Below are 13,578 nucleotides of genomic sequence, written 5' to 3'. Positions count from 1 at the left end.
GTGTATTTCCTCATCTAATAATGGGGCAGCTCATTAAATTTGAGACCCACAATTTAGGTCTCTAGACTTTGTTCTGTTCTCACTACCCCTCCTGAACCCTTCCAGCGGGTTAAACTCGCTTTTCCCCACAACTCAATACTGAAAGCACAAGCTTCTGGTAGATAATCTCCTTTTCTGCGAAGCATGGGTAGGTGCAGATTGTCAGCTCCGCACAGGTTTCATACATCGTTGTATGCAACTTCCTAGCACAAAGAAACCTCTAAGAACGTCTGCAACATTTCCCTCACACTGTGATCCTTTGGGCTGATGGCATCCAAGGATCTTTCCTCCACAGCTCAGTGGTTTTCTCCTGGCCTCTTCAGTCTTTCAAACTCACCTTATTTTCTTGTACCTTGTTTTGTACCAAAGCTAAACCAGGCCTCTACTTCTGCCATATGTCAGGGCATCTGACTAGTTAACAAGAAATTACATCTCTCTCTTACCTATACAGACACATCTCTCTTAATCATCTTGATCGCTTAAGCTTTATTTCCAACATCATTCAAAAATGTTCAATTCCTTCTGATTGTGTCAAAAGCAGTGCAAAATCAAACAGATCTGTTGACTCTCCTACAATTTTCACAGGAGAAATGCAGGATTTGCTTCATTCTCCACTCTCAACTCTTGATGTTCTCATTAAATAGTACGATGTTCTATATATTGATACAACCACCTGGAGAGGTCTGATGTGCTGCAGATACAAACTCTGTACTTGTAATATGAGACGACAATTTGAGTGGATGCATAGAATACGACTTGAGAAATCACAAGTTGGAAATACTGCCTTACTGCTCACTCTCTCCTGCTCCTACAAGTTCAGAGCCTGGAGCAATCACCAGAACGTGGTTCTGAATGCTGATCAGCTCCCAGTTAAAGAAAATAATTTCTGTAGTGATAAGACTTATAATAATTTAAGTCTTCAGTAGCTAGGGGCCTCTCTTCAAAGCAGGCAGATAAGGGGTGGATCTTAGCTAGTGAAATTAAAATCTTAGAAATGACCTTCTTGTTTCAAACAGAATGAAACCGGAATGCTTAGACATTCACCCAGATCTGCAAGGAGAGCTTTCTTATGCTGGCCCTGCCATTTTGCTTTAGGAAAACAGCTTTTGGGGAGGCCTTCGTAGCAGTATAGAGAGTTGCTCATACAATGAGCCTGAATAGGACATGATAATTTACACAAAACCACACCCTTAACTGCAGAACTTTCTAACTCAGAAGGTAAGACTTACACTCACTGTATCACACTGTGTAAAAGTGAGACTCACAAATGACATCAAGCTTTACTCTGCTGTACTGGAATGAATATTAGTAGAAATATATGAAATGCAAAAGCTATCTGGATAGGTCAGATAAAACCTCTTATGTCCTTCTTTTCATTGCTGATGTCCCTGACAGTTTGCATCATTACAGGACATGATTCTTGCTACTGCAGTTAGACTGGACTCTACAGCCCCAAAATCCCCTTAAGTCCAGTCTTGCTCGCCACACCAAATGTCATAACACTTGAAAGAATGTTAAATATCTGTCCAGATTCCTCAGAGCACATCCAGTTCTTCTTCCAGACATTGCCAACTCATTCAATATGCAAATGAGGGCAATCATCTCAGTGGCAGGTCAAATACTTCCCTTTTGCAAAAAAAAACCAAACCCAAACTGTTAACACAGGTAAATCAGCAAGGTGAATGAAATCTTAATAAAAATACAGATAATAACAATAATCAAACAAAAAGCAAAACCTACTAACAGCCAGTGGCTGAAATTCTGTGATGTGAACGTATGAAAACAAATGTGTGCTCCAAAGAAAGAAAATAGAAAGCATTTACTGTGACTCTGGGGGAAGAGATCCCCAAACCACTCACAAGAAAACAGCCTGAAGTCATTCCAGGCTGCAGCTGATCTAGCACGGGAAGGCAGGACACCCTTCCAGTCTATTGTTTCACACTTATTTAAGCTTACCCTGAGACAAAGTAAGGTGGTGTGGTTAGGAGAAAAAGTGCAAGTTATTTGAGGGACTCATGCTCAAATTCTGGCTTTGTTTTTGCTTCATTTCATTGGCTTCAGCTCACATCTCTGTGCCTTCAGTAAAATAAAGACATTGAATACCTTTGAAATCTGCTGATTAAAAGTGTTTTAAAAAACCACAGTATTATTCTGTTAACTGAAACCTTTGCCTCACATGCATCTTGCAGCTTCCCTTGACTGACAGCTTCTTTGCTCTCAGCTGCCAGGAAATCTTGACCCCTCTCAAAGTAACACACCCATTCTCTTGAGGACACTCAGCCTGATGTGAGCCATTCGAGTGCCTGCCAGCTCCCTTCCCTTGCAGCTCGGCAGAGTGAAGATACTACTCAAACATTCAATATTGCATGAAAACAAGTGCATAAGTCATGATGTAGCCAATTCCACACAGGGAAAAAAGGCACATTTTGGGAGGGGCCTTCCCAGCAATAACATTCAGAGGCTGTTAGTAATATGCCTTGGGTTGAAAACACAGGATTCCTTGCATTATTAAAGAGATCAGATACTTCTAAGCAGCAAGATGGGTGCAGAAAAGCAGTATGGACTACACCTCACTGATACCTGCTTGGAAATAGCATCTTCATTCATTGGAGTCTAGCTTTTTTCCTCATAATTATTTTCCTGATAATCATTCATCAGTAGCCTGGCAAATGAATATGGAAGTTTAGTGTCTCACTTTCAGTTTCAGAACAGATTTGCCCACCAAGATGCACAGAGGAGAAAAGAGTAAAGTAAGGAGCAGCTTTTTGGGTCCCCTCTCCTCCATTTAAAGGCAAGTGGCAATGCATCTAAAAAAGGGCAGAAATTGCAAATGTCATAACCCTTACCACAAAGGGCACAAATGAATGAGAACAGAAACTGTATTTCTCCTGACCTGGCTGGACAGATCTAGAGAAAAATAAAAAAACACTCTTTTTTTCAAGAACAACCATGAATCCCAGGTTCTGTTAAGTTGTCTGGGCAACATGGCTATGGCCTTCTCCCCATCCTTATTCCTACGGTTCAAAAATGAACAGTAGTTGGAAATAATCTAAAACAGGAAGGCTCCAGTCTATACAAAATGCACAATGTTTTAATTAGCACTTTTGAATTCTGATCACATTCAGTTTTTAAGGAAGATAAATCCTCATTTTATTAGTGTTGGTGACTTTCTTTTAAAATGAATTGTGGACTTCAAATGCTCAGCCAGATACCTAGTTTTCACTGGCTTTTATGTGCTATTTTAGTAGCCTTTCTAGATCTGATATGTGTAGTTCTGAAATTTTTATTCACATGAGTAATCTTTACCCCCCACCCCCAAGGCATTCATTTAATGAAACCAAACACCTGACTAAGACCATCTATGCTGGTCAGCTATGCAGAATTAAGTCTGAGCAAATTTTGTTACCCAGATAATAAGGCCTGACTTCCTTCTGTGTTCAGAAGCTGAATTGCTCTTAACTCCAGTCTCATTCAGCCAGTGCTTTTACTCAAAAGCTCACTTAATTTTAGATAAAGACATGCTGGCAGTCTATTGGTTGAATCTGATACTTTCCTGTTTCCTGCTCCAGTTTCATACACATCTCTTCTTCTAAAACAGTACCCTGCCAAATCCTTTCAACCATATGTTCCTTGAGTATTTCTTTACTTTAGGAAGTAACAGATGCCTGCCCTGGGGGAAAAAATCAATTTATTTCTGTTACTTGGTTCCAGTAAAGTAGCAGAGTTATTTTGCTTTAACGAAAGGGCAACCAAGCCTGAAAGGACACTTCTTTTACTTTTCAGAAATATTACATAAGTGGTTTGTACTGAATAATTTATGAATTTATACAGAAGAATTATTCAAAATAGCTCAAACTGTACATTCATCATAACCTTTTCCTTCAGCTTTCCACTAATTAATGCTTCTGAAAATTCCTAATTTTAAGTTTCAGGAAATATCCATGTTTGGAAAAGTATCTCATTTTATGTTTGCAATGAAATATACATGAGCCATTTTATGAATTTTAATGAATCTTTATTAACTTTGGTCAGTTAACATTATTCATTAACAATTTATAAACACTTCAACCTAGCCCTATTATGCAGCATTATGAACTCTTATGAGAGTGTTTGATACAAAACAGGCATAATAACAATTTTGAAATAGGGAACAAAAAAAAAAATCCATAGATTGTCTGCTAGTTCAAAAGCTTCTGCATATGCCAATAACACACTTTTCTCAAATTAAACTTTCAACAGGCTCATAGATATTATTCGAGTGGGTCTGCAAGGATCTAGTCATGTCTAACTGCAGACCCTAGACAGTGCTACTGTCTCTATCTGGAAACAATCCCATCTCAGAGTTACTGAACTCACTTAAACCAGCCCCACTGTAAAATGCAATCTGGGATTATGGTTCAATTATGTTCATTCTGGAAAAAGTAATTTTCTGCATATCACTTAATGGTCTTGGATTTTTCTTGGTAAAACTGAGTTGGGATTTGCCTTGTAAAAATACTCCTTGCTAAAGGAGTAAAGAAAAAAAAGAGCATTCATTCTTTTACGCTAGGTCTGCATAGAGGTTGCAGGCACAACCCATTCAGCCTTTGGAAGCTCTTTGTGTGGTTTTCTGATAACCCAGCTGTATCCGTGTCCCTTACACTCTTGTTACAGTTACCTCCTCAACACCTGCAGGAATCAAAGATGACTAGTTCTGCTCTAGAGAAGAAGGGCAAAGCTCTTTAAGGTCACTCATAAAGCAGATACACATGCTATGGATATGAACCAAATTTTCCTACAGCCTAAGCATTAAACACCTGAGCTGCTAGACTACCTTTCCTCAGAGAGGAAAGGGCTGCCCTGACACAGGCATCTATGCTGGAAATTTATTCTGAGCATCAATAAACACAGCTCTGTGGACTGGAGCTGTATCTCAGCCTCCAAGTGCTCTCATTACGCTCTAGCTAACTTTCCTCTTCTCTCAGCATTTGGGATTTTGTGAACACCATTACTAGGTGTCTAATTAACATCAGGTGTTCTAGGGTTGTGAATTGCACTGTGCCCCTAAGTCAGGCAATTCAGCTCAAAACATGCGCCTTGCTGGGTTTCTGCCTGTACATTGCTCAGTTCAATGGATGAAACTGCAGCAGAGGGGTTTGAACCCAAATACCCAGCTGCCTGAGCTCTGCCACTGACCCTTCTCTAGGCCAGAGAAGCATGAACCAAATAGAAGCAGCTGAGCTACACATTGCCTATGAAATCTGTCACAGTAAGAAATTTCACCAAACACTTTTTATTGTCAGAGGAAAGAGAAATTGGGAGAAAGTGGCATTGCGCTGATAAAAGCATATGAAGTATATAACAAAATACAATTTGTTGAGGATGCAGGTAGATGAAAAACATCCCCATTGACAGAATGAGTTCTGTGGGCACATTTTACTTTTTGTCAGGCCTCTCAATCTGTTTGATCAATAAAGTGCATGTTTTAAACCACTCCAATCCGTTCTATACTCAACATCTGAAAATCAATTCATCGGTGTTTTCCATAGACAACACACCACAACTCACTCTCCCGTGCCTAATCCATCCACAAAATGCATTTTGTCAAACTATTCAATCCTCTCCCTTGAATGAAGCACACTCCATCAAACCAAGCCATCTGCTCTTACGACAGAATGAATTCTAACGTGATAAGCAGCATATGAAGAGAGGCATTTAATCTAACATGCATGTTTAACAAAAGGGAACACTCCTTATTTGGCAAGACATATCTTATATTCTTTATGAACTTTAAAATACTGCACCAGTGTAAATGGATGGATGAATTCTACATAGCTTGTGAACAGAACAGTTATTTACAAAATATTTCTAAAACCTTCTTTTTTTAGAAAATTCAGGAACAGGAGGGGGGGCTATTAACTAACTTCATCCTTTGTAAACTTGAATGAAACTACTGAAAAATTGATCTGGTTTATACTCTTAAAAGGTTTACAGTGATTAACTGTTACATAGGGAGCTGTGTAGAGTTCTCTACAGCAACAACTATGGTACTATACTGAGAATTCCTTAAAATATGCTTCTTGCATTCAGGCTGGTTATTATTGGGTAATGAAAATCTCTTTATTCCTTCCCAAAATGCCAGACACCAAACTCAGTTCTTTTCAAAAAGAAAAAAAATGAAATATGTCCTTAAAGACACACATTAACATTCCTCACATCTGGTCCAGTAGTCTGTTTTTGCTGTATGCCAGGGATATTTCATGGATTGCAATGAACACTGAAATTGTAACTGACATGTCATTTGTACTCTCCTCCTTCTGCCATGTGAATCACTCTTACCAGAGTTTTTCTACATGAAAAGTCTGGACAGGAGATATATGTACATGTACAGCTCAGGTTAAAGGTTTTAGCAGCATGAGCTTGATCTGGCTGTGTTAGTTCACCATGACTGTCACAAGTTATCCTGAACAAGAATACGCAAAATGTTTATCCTAATACTATGTGACTTATTTCATGGTATAGGTCACATTCTACATTACCATAACTATTTCAAGTGTTATCATTTGGGCTGAACTTTTTTTTTGTAATGTCTTTGTGAAACAGCTGTTTATACTTGCCCAAAAATGTAAAAGCAACTGGACTCCCTTATAGAACCAAAGAGATGAAAGGATTGTAACCTTTAACAGAACAGAGGTTCATATGTAGGCTTGAAAGGGACTCACTAAAAGCACTGTTTCATGATAAAAACTTAACACCTCAGAAAGAAAAAGAAGACAAACAACTGGAATGCTGAGAGGGAAGGAGCAGAAAATCAAGTCCAATCGAGTACTGGAAAATGACCTTGAGATAAGCTGTGAGGGAATTTCTGAGCTGATCAGTATGTGAAAAGGAGCTGGGAACTATGAAACAATAAACTTTCCTGTTAGAAATCTTCTGCAAAGGAAAGCAGGTTTTCTGTAGTCTTGATAAACAAGAATAATACTGTTTCTCCTTTTACTCAACTATATGGCCCTGGACTTTGACTAAAGCCCCCAAGACAAAAATGTGTTTGAGTTTTATAATTCCATTTTTCTCGAGAATAAACCAAGAAATATTCTCCCCCTACCACCTGTAAACCCAGCTGCTTTAACTACTCTGACTCTAACTGCACATCTGGCAAAACCCAGCATGCTTTCCCCAGGTATAGCCAAAAATTTTTCTAAAATATGATATCTAATACCTTTTCACAGCAAACAGAGCATCAGGCTACACTTATATATATATACACACATACATGTGTTTTTACATATATATATAACACGTATATATTTGCAGGACAAATACCTGATATTATAACATTGTTCAACATCTAAAACCAAGCTTAATGATATAGGGCAAAATCTTGCCTAAATTTTAAGATGATATAAAAGCAATCAAATGGCAGGTAAGGCACACAGAAGTGCTTGAGTCACAAAGGGAGCAGAAGAATAGTTCTCTTGAGCGGCTGCAGGCAGCATGAGCTTGACACCAGCACCCAGAAGCGCAGGAGATGATGTGCAATGCTCTGATTACAGTCGCTTGCTTCAGAAGCCCCATTTGTCTGCAGGACCTGGGCCTGAACCGAGCTCCGTGTGTCCCATGGAGCACCATTCACCTCTCTGCAGGATCAACGCTTTTGTGTACATATGTTTCACACAGAAGTGCTGAAATTAAATGTTCAGTTCACCTGTCCGATACTTAACTCAAAAGAGGGTCAGAAAGCTTAATTTGGGAAGCACTTTGAAAACCCTGGATGAAAGATGTGCTCTCTGATGAGCACAGTGAACTACTTTTTCCTCTACCATTTAATAGAAAGCTATGTTAAAAAGCTCTTCACTGTGCAAATGAGTTTGAATTGCTGACAAATGCACACAAATTAGTGCTTCATCAATTGTATTTGCCACATTTCCAGCCTGCAACATTTTGCATGCCAAAGTCCCATCAACAGAAACACTGAAAGAGAAGTGAAGATCACAAAAAAATGAGAGTTCTCTGATTGTCCTCAACATAATTTTCCAAAGAAATATTTCTGTTTTTTTGGAAAACAAAAAAACAAAAAACAAAAAAAACCCCAAATTTAAGGATATGTTCACTCTGGTCAAAAATATGTCCTTGAAAAGGGTTTTAAAGAAAAAATTCCCAGTGTTCATAACTAAGTATTAGGCTCAGAAATGGAAAGTTCATTATTTTAGCTGTATGCATCCAGTATAGTGGATTATTATTATTTAATATATACTTGGACATGAGGAAAAGTTTCTTTACTGAAAGAGTGGTTAAACATTGGAACAGGCTGCCCAGGGAAGTGGTTGAGTCCCCATCCCTGGAGGTATTTAAAAGACGTGTAGATGAGGCGCTTAGGGACATGGTTTAGTGGGCATGGTAGTGTTGGGTCAACGGTTGGACTCGATGATCTTAGAGGTCTTTTCCAACCTTAATGATTCTATTCTATGAATATAACCAGATTTCACAGAAATTTACAGTGGAACCCCTGCTAGTAGCTTTTTATGACTCATATCTTTTATAATCTCAACTGCAGTACAACCTCCTTTCCAGTTCATAAATATATAATCGTTCTTTACATATGTCTCCATTTACTTAAAGATACTCTGCAAACATATTGGATCTGTGGTGTCGCTACTGGTTTGTAATGTAATTTTTGAAACAAAATTTAGCTGGAAGTCAGAAAGTGAATCAGAGCCACATGCCTAGCCAGTCTTCAGTGAGCTATTGTTTAAGACATTCTGAGTCAATGACCTCTGATTTTGTTAAAGCAAAAGAAGATTTGAACTGAAAGATTCCCAAACAAGGACTGTATCTCAGATCTGACAGTGTCTTACGGGAGCGCATATAACCTGTGTTCTGATACACTTTTGACTCTGGTCAAAGGCAGAACTCCCACTGGCTTCAGGCTGTAAAATCTTGCTCTTTGCTGTCAGCAATACAGTTTTGTTAAAAGAGGCACTTCAGCCATACCAAAGCTAAAAGCAGTCTGATGTTGTCCAAAGAAAACACTGGTCTGCTATTTTTTTGGCTTTTTATTTGTTAAACTCAGAGCGGATATTGTTACTGCTATGAAAGAAACCCAGATACATTTTCACTAAATTTAAGCAGTAAATTTATAAAAACAAGATGTCTTCAACTTCGCTAACTATTCTAGCATGGGAGCTTTGTATGAATATTTAACAACAAAGCATCTGAACTATTAGTGACACTTGTTTTCAATGAATTGTTTTTGACTTCAGAAGTTAAGTGAAGTGGGAACATGAGTCTCATGACTTTAAGGGGGATATTTTTGAATCTTTTTACACATACATAGGATTCTTGTCCAATAAAAAGTTTCTTCTGCTTCAGTCAAAATTTTAGCCATATGAATCCAGTGATCTCAAATGTAAAAAATTCCAGCCAGCACAAAATATTTATATGGTGACTAGAATAAAATGGAAGTTAAGATATCAGATCTGGCCCTGTTCTGATACTCAGCTGAATTGCTTCCTTTCTGTCGCATTTGAATTTAGGAAATTTATTAGCTTGTTAGTTTATTGTCACTCACTGAATAAAAAAAAGAATCTCTATTTCCATCACTTCAAAGACATCTTGTTCTGCAAAAAATTTAGTTCAGAAATACCAGAAAACACCTATTTAACCTTGGAAGGACATGAAAGTATCATTTTGGAGGGTTGTCGTATCCTGCAGAAATGTGGTGAGGCTTGTCTTTCATTACTCTCTGCTTAGGGCTTCCCGGGACAGTGGTCAAACAATTATACTATATATACTTTGAGCTAAGATGCTACCAAGCTCTGCAGTATCAAAAATGAAGTATTGATATGTGGTTTGAAAACAAAGTATATCACACCCTTTCTACTGAACCTCCAAATGACTAGACTCTTGATCAGTCATATTTGCACACTTATTTTACCCCAAGAAACAGATAAACACTTCATTCAGTGAGAAATTGCACCAGCTGAGGAGTCTGAAGGTGATCAACTCACAAAGCCTCACAATAGTAACAACCGCCTGAGAATTAAACTCAACTCTCATACCTGTATTGAATTAGAAAAAGAGTAGATTTTAACTTCAATCTGTAGCTTCCTATTGGATGTTCTGGACTATGAAAAAAATACATTAAAACAAAGTTATACAAGATAATTCCCCTCATATTTGCAAATAAATCCAAATCGTCTATCACTAGGACATAAAACTGGCACATAAAATATTCAACAGGATATTTTGCACAGATTTACATATGACAATACTTAACAACATAATTCTCAAATAATGGTGTTGGGTTTTTTGCAACTTCTGAGGGCTTTAGGTGAGTATGTTTTGTGGTGTTGTTTCTTTTCTTTTGAATGATGCTCATAATTAGAGCTGGAAAAATTTGCAAAGGATGGCTGTAAAATATTTGTTCCAAATATTAGCTACTAAGTTTCTTTGCAAGCGGTCATTTTCCTTCTCAAGGCACTGTCTACAAATACACGAGAACATTGTACAGAACTTTTTTCATAATATAACCATTGTTTAGTTTCTGTGCAGATATAGTTAATAAACAAATATGAAAGTCTTCTCTCCCACCTGGAACTCCACTAGCCTTTATTTCTTAAATAGTGCTTAGATCAGATTATTACTATTATAGAGTACAGTACACAGTATTAGACAATGTATAGACACAACGGAGGGCACGATCCTTTTCTACAGGTAGCTTGGCTTGAAGCACGATAATGTAGGTGGTTGCTTTGAACAGCAAGAGCAACAGGAGCAGCAGCAGCAATGGCTGGGTACCCTACCAGCGCTATAAAGCACACTATGGAGAGGAACAGCCCTTGATCTACCCCAAATGCCTGAGCTGTTTAGAGCTGCATTAGCGACAGCTGATGAGTAAGCAGGTAAGATGACTACACTCAGCCTTTCAGGCTGACTAATGTGTTGCCTAAACATATAGGAGGAAGAGGAAAGTTCTGTGGAGGCTTGAGAGGTTCTTATAAAAGGTTTTCCTGTCAGGAAGTCTTATTTTTAATCAAAAAGAGTCACCTCTCCAGAACTTTACACTAAAGTTCAATAGTTTCATGTAGATTTTTTTTTCTCATCATAAACATGAAGAAGAACTTAATTCAAAATCATAAGTATTACTGAGTCAAGGTGAGCCCATATAAATGTTCCACTTTCCTTTCTTAAAAAGACAGAAGAAAAAGAATATAAAATGTTAATAAAACTCAAACTGGTTGAAGAGATACAGAAAGTAAAAGTTAGCTGTAAAATGGCTACTTCAAGGCTGTAGCACTTCCATTGTGCAAAATATAAAGGGCAATTACCAAACCTTTCTGAAAAAAAATAGTGGGAATAACTCTTTGAGATGGAAGGGTAAGTACATAACAGGCAATTACAGGAAGATAGTGAATATGAAACAGTTTTGTGATACAAGATTCTGCTAGATTTTATTTCTGAATTTATCCACAGAAACTTGTGTATAAGTAGTTTTTTCCTTCTTTTGTAGGATTTTAATACCTTTAATAAAAAGCAATTCTGAAAGGCTCTCCTCCCCTAATTCCATTATTTTAGGGTACCAAAATATAGAATTTAGCACACTGTATCAAATGTATCAAATTTATTTCAGCTTGTCATCTTATTTTCTTATAAGGTTGTGGATGATACAGTTTACACAAAAATTAGGGCTTTTATCCACCTCATTTTACAGACAGAGAATTTTCCAAATGTGAACAGTACTGCATTATAATTTACTATGTATATTGCAGAAGTACTTAATAGACTCCCTGTTAAACCAAATCCACACAATTCATGTTCAAGACAAAAAAAATGATCCTCCTATCCAGGAGTTTAATATACAAAAACATGTTGGATGCATGAAAACTCTTACTCCTATTAAGAGAGCATTAACACAGAAGAAAACTTACATACATTATATATATCAATTACTGACTATATTTTTAGATTATATGTATGTTAAAATGGTCCTCTAACACTGGAAAAAAATATTGTAGCACTATTTTGTAAGCCATACACTTTTCTTGTAAATTCCTCTATTCTGAGACTGCAAGATGAATCTGGGTCAAATCACACCACCATTATTGTCACCTTTTTCCAAGGTAGCAGGAGTGTGAAATTAAAAAGGCTAACACCATGTTATTCAAAAACACTCCAGAAAGTTCCTGAGATAAATTCACCATTCCTGTAACCTGGTACAACCAAGTTTAAGTTAACCAATTTTAAGTTAATTGACTTGAAGTAGGATATGTCAGAGCCAGATCTGAACCTTCATTTCCTCCTATATTGAATATTTAATTGTTGATCTTGCCTTCACAATTACAGTAGTATCTAGTGACTCATCTATGTTTGATACCATAAAGATAGTAATAATCATGTTACTAATAACAGTCACTCCCTTTTTTTTCCAGCCTACAGGAGACACAGTTTGTTTAAGCTACATGAGTTTGTTCAGTTTTTGTTTCTCTGTGTGTGGAAGAGAGAATTGCTGTGTGTGAAAAGTGATTACTGAGGAAATTAATTGGAAGACACGGTACGTAGTTAGCTTTCAAATATTTAAGCCAGTAGTTAATTATTTACACTGCGTGGGTCAGGAAGATCCATTGACTAATGCAGATGCCGGTGAAAGCATAAGCCTAAAGCTTCTCATACCAATCTGGCAGCAACTGTTCCTACAGACTTCAACAGAAAAAGAAAAAACAAACCTATGATGGAATTAATAGTTTTTCTCAGAAACTGCTTATCAATTAATACAAAGTATTTTTCAGAATAGTCTGAAATATTGGGCAAAACTTCCTCCAAAGCTAGACCACCTTTATCGGGATTGGTGAGAACTGGCTTCAGAAACTGGTGTCTAGCACAGATCATCTCTTAAATAAATCAAAGGTCAAGTTAGGACTTCATATTATTGCTCTTAGAAAAAATGTTCCCTTATTTTTATGGCATATTTATAAAAACAGAATCTGTACATTTATTAACCATAAAATGACAGTTGCTCTTACACCACCCAGCATGCTTAGACAATGCAAATACTGTGATAACACCTTTACACAGTAGAAAGGAAGTGAATAATTACAACCTATCAGACAGAATATAAGCATTCAAGTATCAGCTATCAGAAAGTGGGACTGAACATTCATGTGATTAAGAGTAAATTGCATTAGACATTTTAAAAAGATTTTTAAAAGCTGGAACTTTATAGCTTATATATTAATACACATGTACGTACAAAGGAAAAGAAAAAAACTAAAAGAAGTCATAGAAGAAATAACTGTGGGAAGGCATGGAAGAAGAGTCCAGACACAGATGGTTACAGTTTGTATTTATTCTCAAGGAAATATCACAAGGCAGCCCATCTGATGCTGAGGAAATAATGTATTTGGAAGCTAGCATATACTGTGTTTAAAAAGATCATCCATCCTGCCAGAAATGGAAATATTCTACATAGGAAGTACAGAGGCTGCGATTTGTGTGCAAGCTCTGCCACTTCGGCTGCTCTACTGCCTTCCTTTTGCTGAAGTGCCAGGGAAAGATAATGGCAGC

Source organism: Aptenodytes patagonicus, chromosome 4 (genome assembly GCF_965638725.1).
Source record: "Aptenodytes patagonicus chromosome 4, bAptPat1.pri.cur, whole genome shotgun sequence".
Classification (NCBI taxonomy): domain Eukaryota; kingdom Metazoa; phylum Chordata; class Aves; order Sphenisciformes; family Spheniscidae; genus Aptenodytes; species Aptenodytes patagonicus.
The sequence above is the reverse complement of the archived record's forward strand: the minus strand, read 5'-3'. Positions refer to the sequence as shown.